Consider the following 14,993-nt stretch of genomic DNA (forward strand, 5'->3'; position numbering starts at 1 on the left):
GAATGCAGATCATAGAAGGGAAAGGAAGGGTAGGATGCATTTTAATGTTTTTAAGCTTTGCTGAGGACATCTGGCCTGTGGTGATTTGCTTAAAAGAGGATTAATTGTAACGCAAACTCAGGAAGAATGGGGATTCTTTAGTGACAAGTGTCAAGTATACAGGAAATGTATTGTTTATAGGAGCCAGTGGAATCAAAACAGAATTATAAAACCTTTCCAGGATCTCCCTGATGTTTCAAAACGCTTCAGAGAAATCCATTATATCTGGAGAATTTCCCCAGCAGGAATTCTTCGTGTAATAGAGTTTTGTCCGCAATGTCTTCTGTTGGAATAAAGAACTTCTTTGAAATCCAGAGTTACAGCAAGTGAAGTGAAGCTAAATTGTGTTTGCCTTACGCACAGAAGTGCTTTGCACAAACACAGTTTTGTCAGCAAATAGACTGTTACTCGTTAAATGAGAGTGTTTGTGCCACGTAATTAAAGTTCCATGGTCTGGCTTATTTGTTGCAGATGATAGACACCAATATAGACCCATAGCTTTATGCCCGAGGATGAACATCTGCAGCCCCACAGCCTTACTACCTGAGGGAGGACTCACGAACCCCAGGCACATCTACCTGGTGAGCTGGAGGCTGGTATAGAGATATCCAAGCTAGCAGAGATCCCAGCCACTGTGGATTTCCAATGTGGCTCTGAATGCGGCCCAGCCATTTTTTGTGAAGTATGGCGCTCAGACTAATAAATCTGCCCCAGAAAAGTCTTTGGCTGTGGTCCTGCAGATACACAAGGGGACAGATTCATAAAGTGAACCAGATCTGTGATAGGTTTTCTGAAGGGTGACATTGCGCCAGCTGGATTTTCTAGTAACAGCAGCACTCACTAGTTCTGAAAATGAAATGTTGAGAACAGAGAAGTGCTGATTTCAGAATAACGTGGAAGTCAGCTATTACAGTCTTTGTATGAAATAAATATTGGATACCAATAAATAAGTGACGTTACACTCTGAAATGTTAGAAGACTTTGGCTTTTTGTTCTGAGAATGTGCTTTTGTTGAACATCAGACAGGAAAGCTGTGGCATATGTTTTAAAATAAGGCTTTATTTTTCCCCATCCCCTTTAGAAATTTTTTGAGAATATGAGATTAAATGCCAAGGCTGTCAGGAAAGCAGTTGTGTGGTCAGGAGTGCGAGTGTTTGTAGGACCTAGAGCAATAAACAAATAAAATTGTCAGTTCCATAAGACAAGATCCCCAAAAAGGCAGAAGGGGAGGGATCAAAGTGTTTCTACTTGGCAGTAGTCTTTGCTGGATTGCTTGCTGCTTTAGGTTTAGGCTTGCTTCCAAAACCATAAATTTAAGATGACAAATAAAAAGAACATTGAAATAGTAAAAAATTTTCAATCATCTGAGGGTTTTTTCAGGAAAATAACTGCATGAATTTACTACAAATTTGTGAATCACATCAGCTGATAAAAACGTGTACTTTTGGTGAAATATTTTAACTGAATCTCCTGTGATGTTTCCAAGTCACTTCACTTTTTGCTGTTGTGCTGATTTGGGCTGGGAGAGAGTTAATTTTCTTCATTGTACTAGTATGAGGCTGTGTTTTGGATTTGTGCTGAAAACAGTGTTGATAACACAGGGATGTTGTTGTTACTGCTGAGCAGTGCTCACATGGAGCCAAGGGCTTTTCTGCTCCTCACCCCACCCCACCAGCGAGGAGGCTGGGGGGGCACAAGGAGTTGGAGGGGACACAGCCGGGACAGCTGACCCCAACTGACCCGAGGGATATTCCAGACCATAGGACGTCATGCTCGGTATAGAAAGCTGGGGGAAGAGCAAGGAAGGGGGGAATGTTCAGAGTGATGGCATTTGTCTTCCCAAGTCACTGTTAGGGGTGCTGGAGCCCTGCTGTCCTGGAGATGGCTGAACTCCTGCCTGCCCATGGGAAGTGGGGAATGAATTCCATGTTTTGCTTTGCTTGTGTGCGTGGCTTTTGCCTTACCTGTTAAACTGCCTTTATTTCAGCCCACGAGTTCTTTCATTTTTACCTTCCCAATTCTCTCCTGCATCCCACTGTGAGGGAGGTGAGGCAGAGGCTGTGTGGGGCTTAGTTGCAGGCTGGGGTTAAATCATGACAGCTGTCTCCTTTTACGTGTATATAGAAGCAGCACAACCAAATGATCCAGCTAAAAAGAGGGACATGTACGGAATTTGTGTGTGTAAAAGTATTTCATGCTTTGGCTGGTCTTCTGACAACCTTGCACTCACCTTGTTCTTCGGCAGCAGGATGCTTCTCTGCACACAACCAGAAGAGGAGCGCCTGCCTCGCTGGGGCTGGGACCCCTCTGAGGCAGAGACGGACCATACCCCGGCACTGCTGAGACAGCCCTTTACAGCCATCATGTGCAGGTGCCTAGTCCAGCAGAGCTGGCTGGTAAACTGAAATAATGATCACTTCACTCAAAACAAGTGCATCCCTCTAACCCTCTGTTTTGACTGTGCTTAAGCCTGGGTTCACTGAAAAGATCTAAATCTCTCCTTTCAAGGCACCTTTTGCATCATGTCTCTTTAAAACCTCCCTTCCACTTCCACAATCAGCTAATCACAATTAAAAGTAATGGAGAGGGTCACTTTCAGCAGTTGCTAATGGCAGCTAATCCATTACAGGAGGGGAAGTAAAGAAGTATCTCATCCAACTGATACAGGAAAGAGCTTTATAAGAGTTAGATCATAATTGTTCAGACTAGAATTTGGCTATGATGGTGCATTTAGCACCCCTAATCTCATAGGAAGAGCTGTGGGATCCTAAGTAACTGTGTGAGTCGTTAGGAATCTGGTTTTATGTCTTGTCCAAAAGAAGTTTAAAAAAAAAGAAACAGGAAGGAAGATGTGGGTACCTGTCAGTGCATGACTGAATCAGTTGTGTTCACTGCAGGTTTTCTCACTTTCTTGGGAGCACCTGCTCAGGATCCTTTTCATGCCCACAATTTTTCTGCTGAGCAAGCTGCAGAATTATTGCCAGTATGCCTGCAGATGGCTTACTTGAAGGTGGTTGATAAATCCCAAGCAGAGATTTAATTGGATGCTTGGATAACACAGCCCTTCTGCGCATCACTTACATTTATTATCTTGATTGCAACTGCATTAAGACAGCAGTTCCAAACAAGAATCATTTGGTGGACATGGTGGGGTTTTCTGGATGCTGGTCTTCCATGGAGGAGGGTCTGAGTGGGTGTTATGACACGTTGTGCTTTGTGGTGTTTGGGAGTGAGAAACTGCTGTCGGACCTGTGTATGCTTCTGTCCCTGAAGGTCAGTCCCAGGAGCAGCCTCCCATAGGCAGCTGCCTGGGTTGAGCCACGTGGTCCTCACCGCATCGAAGGCTCCCATGTGCCCTGAGAAACCCTCAGCCCCAAAACACATTGCACAAAGCCAGCCCCTGCCAGAAGTATCTAGAGTTGCGGTGAAGTGGAAGGGACTACAAGTGGTCCAAAAAAGGTGGCAGGGGAAGCAGAAAGAAACAATAAGCACCTCTACTGCTGGGGGCAGCTGCTGGCCTGGTGTCCTGGTTTCAGCTGGGATAGAGTTAACTGTCTTCCTAGTAGCTGGTACAGTGCTATGTTTTGAGTTCAGTATGCGAAGAATGTTGATAACACTGATGTTTTCAGTTGTTGCTCAGTAGGGTTTAGACTACAGTCAAGGATTTTTCAGCTTCTCATGCCCAGCCAGCAAGAAAGCTGGAGAGGCACAAGAAGTTGGCACAGGACACAGCCAGGGCACCTGACCCAAACTGGCCAACGGTGTATTCCATACCATGGGACGTCCTATCTAGTTTAGGAACTGGGAAGGGGGGGCAGGGAATCGCCGCTCAGGGACTGGCTGGGTGTCGGTCGGCGGGTGGTGAGCAATTGCCCTGCGCATCATTTGTACATTCCAATCCTTTTATTACTACTGTTGTCATTTTATTAGTGTTATCATTATCATTATTAGTTTCTTCTTTTCTGTTCTATTAAACCATTCTTATCTCAACCCACAAGTTTTACTTCTTTTCCTGATTTTCTCACCCATCCCACTGGGTGGGGGGGGACTGAGTGAGCGGCTGCGTGGTGCTTAGTTGCTGGCTGGGGTTAAACCACGACACCTGGGCAGTGGTGGCAGCCCGTGTCAGCAACGATGCACCGTAAGCTTCCACTGTCAGATTTGCAAAAGCAACCTGCCTCAGGCTTCCTGCATTTATCGCTGATTACAGGCACCAGATTGTTTCACTTTCTGTGGCTTTCTCCTAAACTGCTTAATGTTCAACTGCACTTATTTTTTTGAAGCGTGGAAAAGCATTGCTGTTTGCTGGGAAGGGCTGAGAGAGGATCTCATCATCCTCGCCACTTGAAATCTCATGAGGTTCCTTTCCATAGCCATGGTTCCTTTCTCCTATCCCATAGAAAGCATTACATTATGATAATATTAAGACCGAGTACTGATGCAGGCTGAAATCAAGAATTGCTGAAGTTAAAGCTGTGTACACTGACTTAATGCTGCTTCTCCCTGGGTGGTCTTCTACACAGCCTGATAGAAAAGCATTTCTATTTTGCCTCTGCAAATCAATCAGCTCCCTAGCACCTTGAATAATTGCAGTTAATTTTGCAGACCCTCCGAAGTGGTGTGGGGGAGATTTCTCCTCTGCTGTATGAGAGGGAGCAGCTGAGTAAGGGATGGGTCAGCAGAAGCTGATGCTTCAACTGTTTCAACCTGTGTGTGGCTCAATGGCATTTTAGCCAAAGCGCCATTCAGAGACCTGGCCTTTCTTCTCTTCTGCTTTCCTGAGATTGAGCTAACAGTAGGAAGCTGTGTCCCTTTGAGTGGCCTAGTTATGCTGATGGGTTTATTGTGGGAAGCAGAGATAAGCCTTCTCCTGCCACCTTCTACCTTCCTCCCTTCTGAGAAGGGGGAGGTGGGCAAGCCCCCATCCAGAAGTACCGCTGCCTGTCTATGGTCCCGCAGAGGTTGTGCGTGCTGCAAGGCGAGATGGCCTCGCTCCATCCCATGGGCTCATCCCAGCGAGTCTGACTCGGGTTAGTAATATGCTACTTTGTTTATTCTGGAGAAATGCATGTTAACTACTGGGTTACCTTTGCTAGTAGGAAGGAAATCAATGGCTTAGATGTTATGTAGATTTATAAGTGTCTTGTAACTTCTACGTGACTGAGTGCCTCAACCCAGTAAGTATTGTGGATGTTGTTTGGGTTTTTTGCGGTACTTACACTGGATGATGTATCTTGCAGGATGAGGACTACAAATGACATTTGAAATATTACAAGTAGCTAAGAATGGTGCTGAAGTCATTTCTTTAAACATTCAGTACTTTTTTAAAACATTGAGAATTTGCCAATTAACAGAGTCAGTGGCCCAGTCCAACTATGTGCTCCAACACACGTTTGTCTCTGAATGGAAGACTTGATTTTTCTTCTTATAAGCTTAGATTTAAGCAGGTCATATACTAGGCTACGTTAAAAATGTCAACTGTTTTCTGGAGAAAATTTCTCTGCTCACACAGGAAAAAAACCCAACTTTTTAACTTCTAGTGTGAAAAAATGAAAACATCTTGATGGGTAACTTATGTTTAGACTCCTTCTATGCCCCTCCTTCTTTTTTTTGTATAAAAAGTGTGACCAGTTCTATATACTTCAACAAAGCACATAACATGAAAGCAACTAAGTAATCTGCAAGTATCCCTCTCTTTACTTGTCTTTATCATAGCAAAGTATTTTCAAAGGCTCTATAGTGGCTTTAGTTCTCCTGTTTCCAACTTCTGAATGTTAGCTAAATTATTGTCACACTGCTACAGCTTTTCCTGTTTACTTTGGTACCTGTCATGTCAAACAGCATGAAATCCGCTGCTGGCACGGCATACGTGGGGTTGGATTTTATGTCTCTGTGAAGAGGAGGAGCATGGTTTCTCTAGTACCTCAGAGATTAAAATACTTTTTCTTACTCCTGGGAAATCAGCAAAACATTTCTCTGAATAAATGATGCGTTTGAAATCTTAGATAAATGTATGAATATTCTGGTATTTTCCTCAAGATAGAACACATTTATATTCTTAATGCGTGCGAAGTTTTATGGTGTTTGCTGTGGGAAATGACATTATTACCCTTGGTGGCATTCATGGATAAGAGGCTCATTTTTGTTATATGAGTAGCCTAAGAAGAAAAATCATCCATTTTGCATATTACCAAAGGCAGGGAGTGGGGTTTATTTTACTTCTGAAAAAAAAGCTAAATAGTGATTTTTTTCTTTTTTTTTTGTCTGTGTGTGCTTGTAAAGCACACTATTGTGATGAGAAATAGTTATTTGCTCTTCTTCTCTGAGCTTGACCATGATGTTAGATTTAAAACATGAGCAACTCCATTTGAGTCAGCACTACTATCTGAACTTAAAAGGAATTAAAAAAAACCCAAACCCACAACAAAACAAAAAAAGAACCTCAAACCTCCTTTCTTCTGATTTTTAGAAAGTTGTTGATTTTAGTGATTTCACAGCTTACTAACCAATTCCTTGTGGATTTGGTATGGCACTGGTAGGAGGAGCTGCTAAAATCTTTCTAGGAAATTTAAAGCATTCACTAAAATCTTCATCAGTATTTCAGTAAAATTTAAAAAATAGTCTCTTCTTAGCATGTCTCCTGGTGAGAATAGACATGTGGATAAACTTTCCTTGACAGTGAAGCTTGCCTTTGGTGGTTAGTAGGGGAAGAATCACAGCCCTGGGGGCGAAGGGGCTGGAAGGGCTCTGTGCTGTTTGTGGGGTGCCTGCCCCATGTGAGAGGCTGCTCCAGCTGAAGCCCCCGTGACAGCTTGCTAAAAACTGGTGAGCCTATGGTAAATTACTAAAAAAATGAAAGATAAATGGCTGTGTCTGATGTCCTGCAGGAATACATGTGGTAACAGTCTGCTGTCCACAACGAGGTGTCGGTAAACTCCGTTTGCCTGCCTCACCTTTGAATATCCTATGGCAAAAGTTACATGAATAATAATATTTCAAAATCTGCCTTGCTTGCCCTTGAGAAACAGTGCAAAATGGGCATTTCATCTTTGGGACTTATACTTACTAAGTTGCTTAAAAATGTCAATTCATAAGTTCTGATAATGTAATATTTGTGTAATATTGGACACACTTGTGTAATGCTTCTTTTTAAAATTCCACTGTAACTGGTCTCAGTGAAGGTACTGCAGTGTATGAAGACCACTGTGGTTTCAGGGTGTGTTTGTTCGGTTTTTTTACTATATCTTAATTGGAGCTATTTTTTTTTTGTGCCAGAAATCTTTCTCTTTTTAACATCATGTGCCACAAAAGTTAAAAGCAGCTTTTACAGCTAGAGAAAATGATACATGTTATACTTCCGATTGCCACATGGTGGCAATGTTTCAGAAAATTTTATGCGAGTGTGCTGACAATATTTGCGAACTCCAGCAGCGGGCTGGTGGGGGGGGGAGTTCCCTGTAACCCTCTCTGTACTCTGCATAAACCAGTGTGGCAGTGCGGTGGGGACAAACACCCGTGTCAAGGCGCAGGAGGAATCCACTAAGATGCTGGGGCAGAGAATTGTTGTGGTTGGGGGTGAGGATAGCGTAGAGAGATTTAATTATATTTTTAAAAATTCTCATGATCTCTTTAATTGGGATGGAAGAAACCAGCATTGCTGCTATCTGAGCTCTTCATGTTCTATTGCTGATATTTAGGATTTAGGGGATCCCCCCCCCCAATGTATTTATTTTACATAGGGAAAATCAGAATTGTGATTTTTGAAGCTGAACAATGGGCAGAATGGTGTATTTACTTGTTTCTCTCACACTTACATCCAAGTATGCTGTAACGCAAAAATAATATATCATATTAAGATTCTGAATTGCAATAAGGCTGCTGAGCATCTTCCAACATTGTAGTCTGTGTCTAAGTAAGTAAAGTAATCTATGTTCACACAGATACTCTCTTAACCTCTCAATGCACTGGGCACTTATGCCTGTTTGAAGCTTTACTCTGATGGGTGCCTGTGAAGAAATAAGTGTCTGTGCAGGAATAAATGCCAATATAATTTCTCAAATTTGCCATATTTGACAAAGACAAGAGGTAGGATGCAGCCAAAACCCTGGATCCAGCTAGCTTCAAGCATAGTCATAGTCTTGCAACTCAGGCAGCTATCTCTGTATTTCCTCAGCATCCAGATTCCTTTACAGAATTATTCTGTGTTTTAAATACTAAGGTGAAAAATAAAATTAAAGAGTTGGATTTTGCTAATCTCTGGGATTATGTTTTGACGTTATGCCATGTAATTGTTGAATGTCAGTTGTATACCAGCTCCTTGATGGTGAATATAAAGGAGTTGGAATTCCAGGTTTATGGAAAAGTTGTTACTGATTAGTACACACTGCTGCCCCATGAAATGACACACAGTTGTGGATCTATAAAATCAAAGGTAGCCTTTCCTTTTCCCTGGGTCTGGTCCTTTTTCCTTCCTCTTTTGCTTAAACTTGAGGTGGAGCCCTCAGACTCTGCAAACATGCCTGCCCTGGCCCGACTCTCTCCATCAGGTGAAGGTACTCAATACATACTGGGTAGGACCCTGGGATAACTAAGCAATTCATTGGATATGAAATTGAGTCCTAAGGAGAGATTAATAAAGTGTGAAGGTGCTGAACGTGTCTATGCATTCGGGAGTAGTCGCTTACACATTTTGTCCCCTGCAGAACTGCTGTGGAGTAACACAGGCGAAAAAAGGAGCAGGCGAGGTATGGCATTAACAAGTGCTGCTGAGAAGCTGCTGCAGTGCTTCTGCCAATAAAAGAAGTAAAAACAAAGTTCGGGAGAACTGAATTGAAGCTTTTTGCCGGCCATATTCCTCCACTTCTTTGCCCTAATAAATAAGGGAATAAAGGATTACAGAACTTCAGACTTGGTTTCAGTGGTGTGGAAGATTATGCTCAATGCTTAGGTTTATTTTCACCCACGAACAAGGTCTAGAGGGACATTATGGCTACAGCTGTGAGATTTATACTGTCATTGCCAATTTTTGTAGCACTTGGTGAATGGGTTGTATGTTCGTACACTGGTCTATTTTTGTTCCATTTGTAGCCTAGTGTACATTCTTGCCCCATCCTTCTGATTTCAGAGGCATATCTTTGAATGTCCCTCCCAACCCACAGACTAACCTGAGCAATAGGAATTAATAGATTTGTCCCACCAATTCAATGATACTCTTTTTAAATCTTACCCAGTTTGCACAGACATACTTTAGCATCTGTTAGTTTCCAATGACATTCCTATTCCTGAGGGCATCTTAAATTCATTGAAGGGTTTTCCTTACTGTAGAATATTAAGCAATAGAGTTATCTTTGATATCAATTTAATTAATTCTGCTGCAAGACACTAATTTATTCAGAAGGCTACCACTGATATTACACACACGCTGTATCACTTACAGCTAGTCTAATTTAATGTGCTGCAATTGTATTGATTTTTACTTTAGCAAAATACAGGCAGACAATAATGCATGGATTTGGAAAAGCTTTATAGTTCATAAACATTGGCACATTCATATTTGACTTTGTCAGCAAAGGAAAATTAAATCAAACAAGGTGCAATGATGCATTTGTTGCTTTGGGAGCCTCTAGTTCAGAACTTGACATTGATAAACTGTTATAATTAATTCTCTCCATTTAATGAGACGGTATATATTATCAGCAAATGTGAGCTTTGATGTCAACATATTATATTGACCATCTTCCTATATTAATTAGAACATGCCTTGATGGAGTCTCTCTTATATGTGACCAAAAGGGAAATGTAGTGAATTTTGCTTATGTGCCTAACCAACAACACTCATTGAGGCAGTTCATGCATGCTTACCCAGAGCAACACTTACCCAGAGTCAGAGAATGTTTTCCAGTGATAAAGCAGAAGGAATTGGGAAAGTGAACTTCTTGGCTCTCTTCCTGGATTTGTCATTGAGTCAGGCAAGTCATTAAACACAGTTTGACTCCAGCTTACCTAGCTGTTTAATGGAGATAGTAATATTTTCCTGTTATGGAGAGAGATTTTAAGGCTTAATTAATTAATATTGTGGAGCTCTTTGCCATACTCGAATGAAAGTCAAAATATTGCTTGGCATAGGTTAAAGTGTATGAAAACAAAGTGTAATCTGATAGTGCTTTAATTTTATGCATTTTTACTGACAATTAAAATAATTTGATTGCACTGATGCTAACATTCGAATGCTTCAGGGTTATTGGAGAGCTTGTACTAAAAATGAGTGCCATAATAGTTTACATACTTGCATGTAAAACACTAAGAATAGCTGGTTACCAATGCTGTTCTCATTTGATGATTTTATTTTGCCTTACAAGTGGGGAGAAAGTGCCAGAAAAATAAAAAAATTCAGGATGTTTTGACATTAACAGACACTAATAAGTGGTACTCAGTAGAGCTGCAGAATAAAGTGATTAAGTAGGTCAGCTTACTTGAAGAACAGGGAATAAAAATAAGGCTAAAACAGGGGTGCAAATGGGTAGAAAGCCTGAAATCCATAAAAGACAGCAATATTTGTACAGCTGTGCCCAGGTAATGCACTGGTAACCACAAAAGAGAAGTACTGTTAATGAAAAGCAGACAGTCTGGCAAAAGAGGGTATCTAAGACATATGTGCTAGATTCCTACAGCACTGTATATGGGGAGAAGCGGCGAAAGCAAGTACTTCATCAGCTGATGGTGATTGATCCCAGGGCCTCAAGCTGCTATGCTTCTGCTCTATGCCTGGTGCCATGTCAGGCTATTGCAATGCCTGTGCCTCATTTGAAATCTGGAGGACTTGGATGTGTTGCTACCAGTCAAGGGTTTTGCTTACTCCTCAGGCTATGGGCCAGACTCTTGCTTGATCACATTTTTTGGATGATGACTTTCTAATAGTAAGCAACAACTTAAATGTCCGCCTGTGTGCATTCTGCATGGATAATGATCTTAGCAGTTATCAATTCACTTCCATTACTGTTTGATCTCCTTTCTTAAAAATACTTTCCAACATTATTAATGCCATTCCAGTGAAAAGAACATAGCTATCTTGAGCTTCTTCGATGTCTACTTGCTTGTGAGACTCTTGGAAGAAAACGGGCATTTTCAGGCTCAGTCAAGCCTTTGGGGCTACACAGTCCAGCGGGTTTTTTTCGCTATCATTGCAACAATGAACTTGTTGCCAGCACAGTAACCATCTTCTCCTTACTGATTCTTGTCGTGCTGACCACTTGAATCAATATTGCACCTTAAAATGATAAAATACCCTGATTCATGTTGGATGGATCAGTGCTGTGAGGATGATTGACAGAATTCTTGCAGATAAATCTCCTAGTCTTACAATGCACTGAAAATTATCCTGAAAATCTGTATTTTCATCTGGGTATTGTCTGCCTTTTTAGTTTCATCCTCTTTTCCACAGGAATTTCAGTTGACCTCAGTATCGTTTTTTTGCTGGCACAGTCAGACTTTTCCAATAAAATGAGTTGCCATATATAACAGGATCTCATTTCTCATCTCTGTCAAATGTAATTACTTTGATGGCAATGCATTCAAATCCACCTTGATATTAGAACATTACTTGTTTCACTCAGTGACCGGACAGAAACTGAAGAGTTGTTTGGTTTTTTTAATATGCATCCTTTCACAAGGGTTTTTGTGGTCAAACATTTGCAACAAGGCTTACTCAAATTTGCATCTTGCTATTCTGAACCCCAGCATGTATCTGTACCTTTCTGCCAACCATTTATGTGTGCTACTGAAATAATGGAGTCCTTTTAATTTCAAGCTGTCCACGGTCAACAAGCTCCCCAAGTTAGAAGCAGGCCTGAATGAAATTCCTGGGAGCAAATATCTAATTAGACTTGGAGGGGGACGTGTTGTTCTGCCCAAGACAGGATGGGCTGAAAACAGGCATGAACCCCAAAGCCGAAGTATTCTTGGCACATATGTGAGTTATTTTCAGCCTGACCTTGTGAATTCTTAAGCCTTTTACACTGAATAAATGGTATTTCCTCCTATAAACTGTTCCGTTGACTTGCGTAGATGTTTGTTACAGGAATGTAATGCTCTAACAGAGTAAGCTGTTGTCAGAAAGCACTCATGGCACTTCATACATTTCAAATGGAGAGTTCTACATTTTCACTTCCTTTGCCGAATAGAAGACATAAGGTGTATCAGGTCTCATGAGCATCACCCTTTATTAGTTGCTTCTGGTTACACTCAGGTTCTGAGAATTACTGTACCAAGGTGTCTTTGTTTTCACTGGTTTTTAGCCCCGTGCATGTATTTGGGTCATGTCAGCTAGCAGTCAGCTTCAGAGGGGCTGTTTCCATGCACAGCCTCAGTAAAGCTCCACATTTAATTATTGCAGCTGAAGCATTATGCTTGTAAACACTTTACCTCTGTCAAAGTCCCCATAATGTCATTTTGATGTTTTCTATGCTATTGATCTACCTCTCGCTTTGTGCGGCTTTCCTAAGCTGACAGAAAATGTCAGAGCTGTCTTGTCCAAAAGCGTCGGACCACTCCAGCCATTTCGTAGCTGCCTCCGGTTTCACAAGGCGTTCGGTGTGTACTTGAACAGCTCTATAGATGCCCGTTTGATGTGTAGTGTGCAGCCTCCCGGGGCTCCAGAGTTTTACCCCGAGCTGATGCCAAGGTTCTACTCTATGATATGGAAATGCCAAGGTAATTTCATGCTTTGTAAAGCTCTATGAATATTTTTAATTATGACAAAAATGCCATGGAAATGAAGATTGTTCTGGGTTTTATTGTTGCATGTAGTTTTGTATGACTCTAATTTCATAGCAATTTAGTTCGTGTGGCACTTTGAGATTTGTGGGTTGTCTGGAAGCATAAGAAAGTGAACCCCATATTTGTCACGGATTTGATAACCTTGGCTAAGCTAATGCAGGGACTCTTCTGCAGAGTGCTAGCAGTGCTGGTTTGTTTGGGGTTTTGGGGTTTTTTTTTGGCTTGTTTTTTTTTCTGCCACTCCCACTGGAGACTGACAGTCTCTAGGCTCTGAAATGCCTCTGAAGCACAAGCCTGCCCCACGCTACTTCAGTAGACTTCAACACTACCCTGTAAGGGCTATGTGGGTCAGGGCAGGAGACAATATGTAAGTTAGCTCAAACTTTGGCCTCTTCAGAAACCGTGGGAGGTTTTCCTTATAAAAAGCTTTCTGCCTTGCAGTAGACTCCGAATATCAGATGATTTCTTTTATCTCACAGGAACTCCATAATGGGACACCCCCCTAGTTTACTAGGTTGATACCTGTGCTCGATTTGGGCAATATGTGTCCTCATATGTATTAGCCTACCTTGAGCGCTGGGTGGGCATAGCTTTTGCTGTGGTACCACCGAGACTGGGTAAGGACACAGGCAGGAGTGTTCTTCGTGGGGAGAGGACAGGCACTTGGCTTCTCCCTCAACTTTCCCCATCTAACCTAGGTCAGTGTCATCGCAACGAGCTCTCATCCTCTGCCCTCCTCCAGCATTAGTCAAATAGGCTGATTGAAAACACATACTGGTTTTGGCTGTTGTGAAGCAACTAACAGCCCAGGCAGAGCTGTCGCCTGTGGAGTCGTCCCCTTGGCGTTGCTCAAGCGCCGATGGTGAAGGCGAAGCTGCCTGGTGGGGCTGGGTGGAGAGCAAACACCCGCACAGGCAGGCGCTGCTGGCCCAAGGGGCAGGAAGGTTGCAGATGTGCTCAGGGGACTCGTGCTCATCCCATGTGAGACTTCACCTGCTCTGCTGGAGGAAGAGCATCGGTGCTGATGTCAGCTGGAGGCAGCAGCTAAGGGCTCTGCTTCTCCTAATTCACTCAGACAGCACGGCTACCTGACTGACTTGCTCAGGTCTGCTAGCTTTCTTCTGATTTAAGGGGTTGTTGAAGGTGTCACGGTAGGGACAGCAAATCACGGTGTTAGAAAGAGCTGGGTGTGAAAATATGCTATATGAACTGTGAAGGAGTATTCCTAGAGGTGAAAGTCATCTTAGAAAAAACAGTTTGCTGACTCATCATATCAATCTCTATTAAATAACTTTCCAAAAAATAAGGGAGGCAACCTATGTCTGCTGAAGTCAATAATGCAACTCCCATTAGTCTGAGAGTGTGTTAAGTTCATAAATGATGCATTTGACATATTAATCTGCTAATTTATGTAAATGGGATAGACTGTATGTGTTCCTTGAGAGATGATCAAGAAAAAGGAAAGCAGACTATTTTTAATTAAGATTTTGCAAGTAGGTGTGTAGTGGGTCTGAAAAATGGAGGGGAGATTCTGTAGAGATGTTCTGACACTTATGTATTTGAAAAAGCTTTTGTTTCCCGTCCTACTGTTGGACATTTTTTCCAAATACTCTGGAATGAGCCCACGTATAACGTACAGACAGGCAAAAATGAAAAAAAAAGAAAAAACCTGCATCATCCTGTCCTTTGTGTTTAACACTCTTTCTGACCCCTGAGATCTTGGAATGTTAAAGACTGAATTTAAAAAGAGAACATTGTTGCCTTACCTGATAAATCTACAGATTTTCTTCCTATTCCCATATAATACGTAAAATTCTCTTAAATCCTGCTAACCTGATTTCCTTAGTGATTTCTGCAGCTGAAATTAGAACACCTGATGGTGCCAATAATATATTTGCTGAATCTTGTCTTTTCTCTCTTCTCTGAATGAAACTCACCCCTAGGAAGTAAATTGTGAATGAAATGGGATTTTTATGAATATGTTTATGATTTTAAGTGATTTGACCCATTCTTACATAGCTGCAGGCCCATTTTCCACTCTGGGTTGCTTTTGAAATTGTTTACTCTGAGTACCTGGTAATTGGCATGATTAATCAAACGATGTGACCGACTGCTTTAGTCGCGTGCTGTTGCCTGATTGATTGGCTGGGATTTTAGTGAAGCAGAGGGAAGATGCTGAA

The sequence above is a fragment of the Buteo buteo genome, chromosome 19, assembly GCF_964188355.1.
Source record: "Buteo buteo chromosome 19, bButBut1.hap1.1, whole genome shotgun sequence".
Lineage (NCBI taxonomy): Eukaryota > Metazoa > Chordata > Aves > Accipitriformes > Accipitridae > Buteo > Buteo buteo.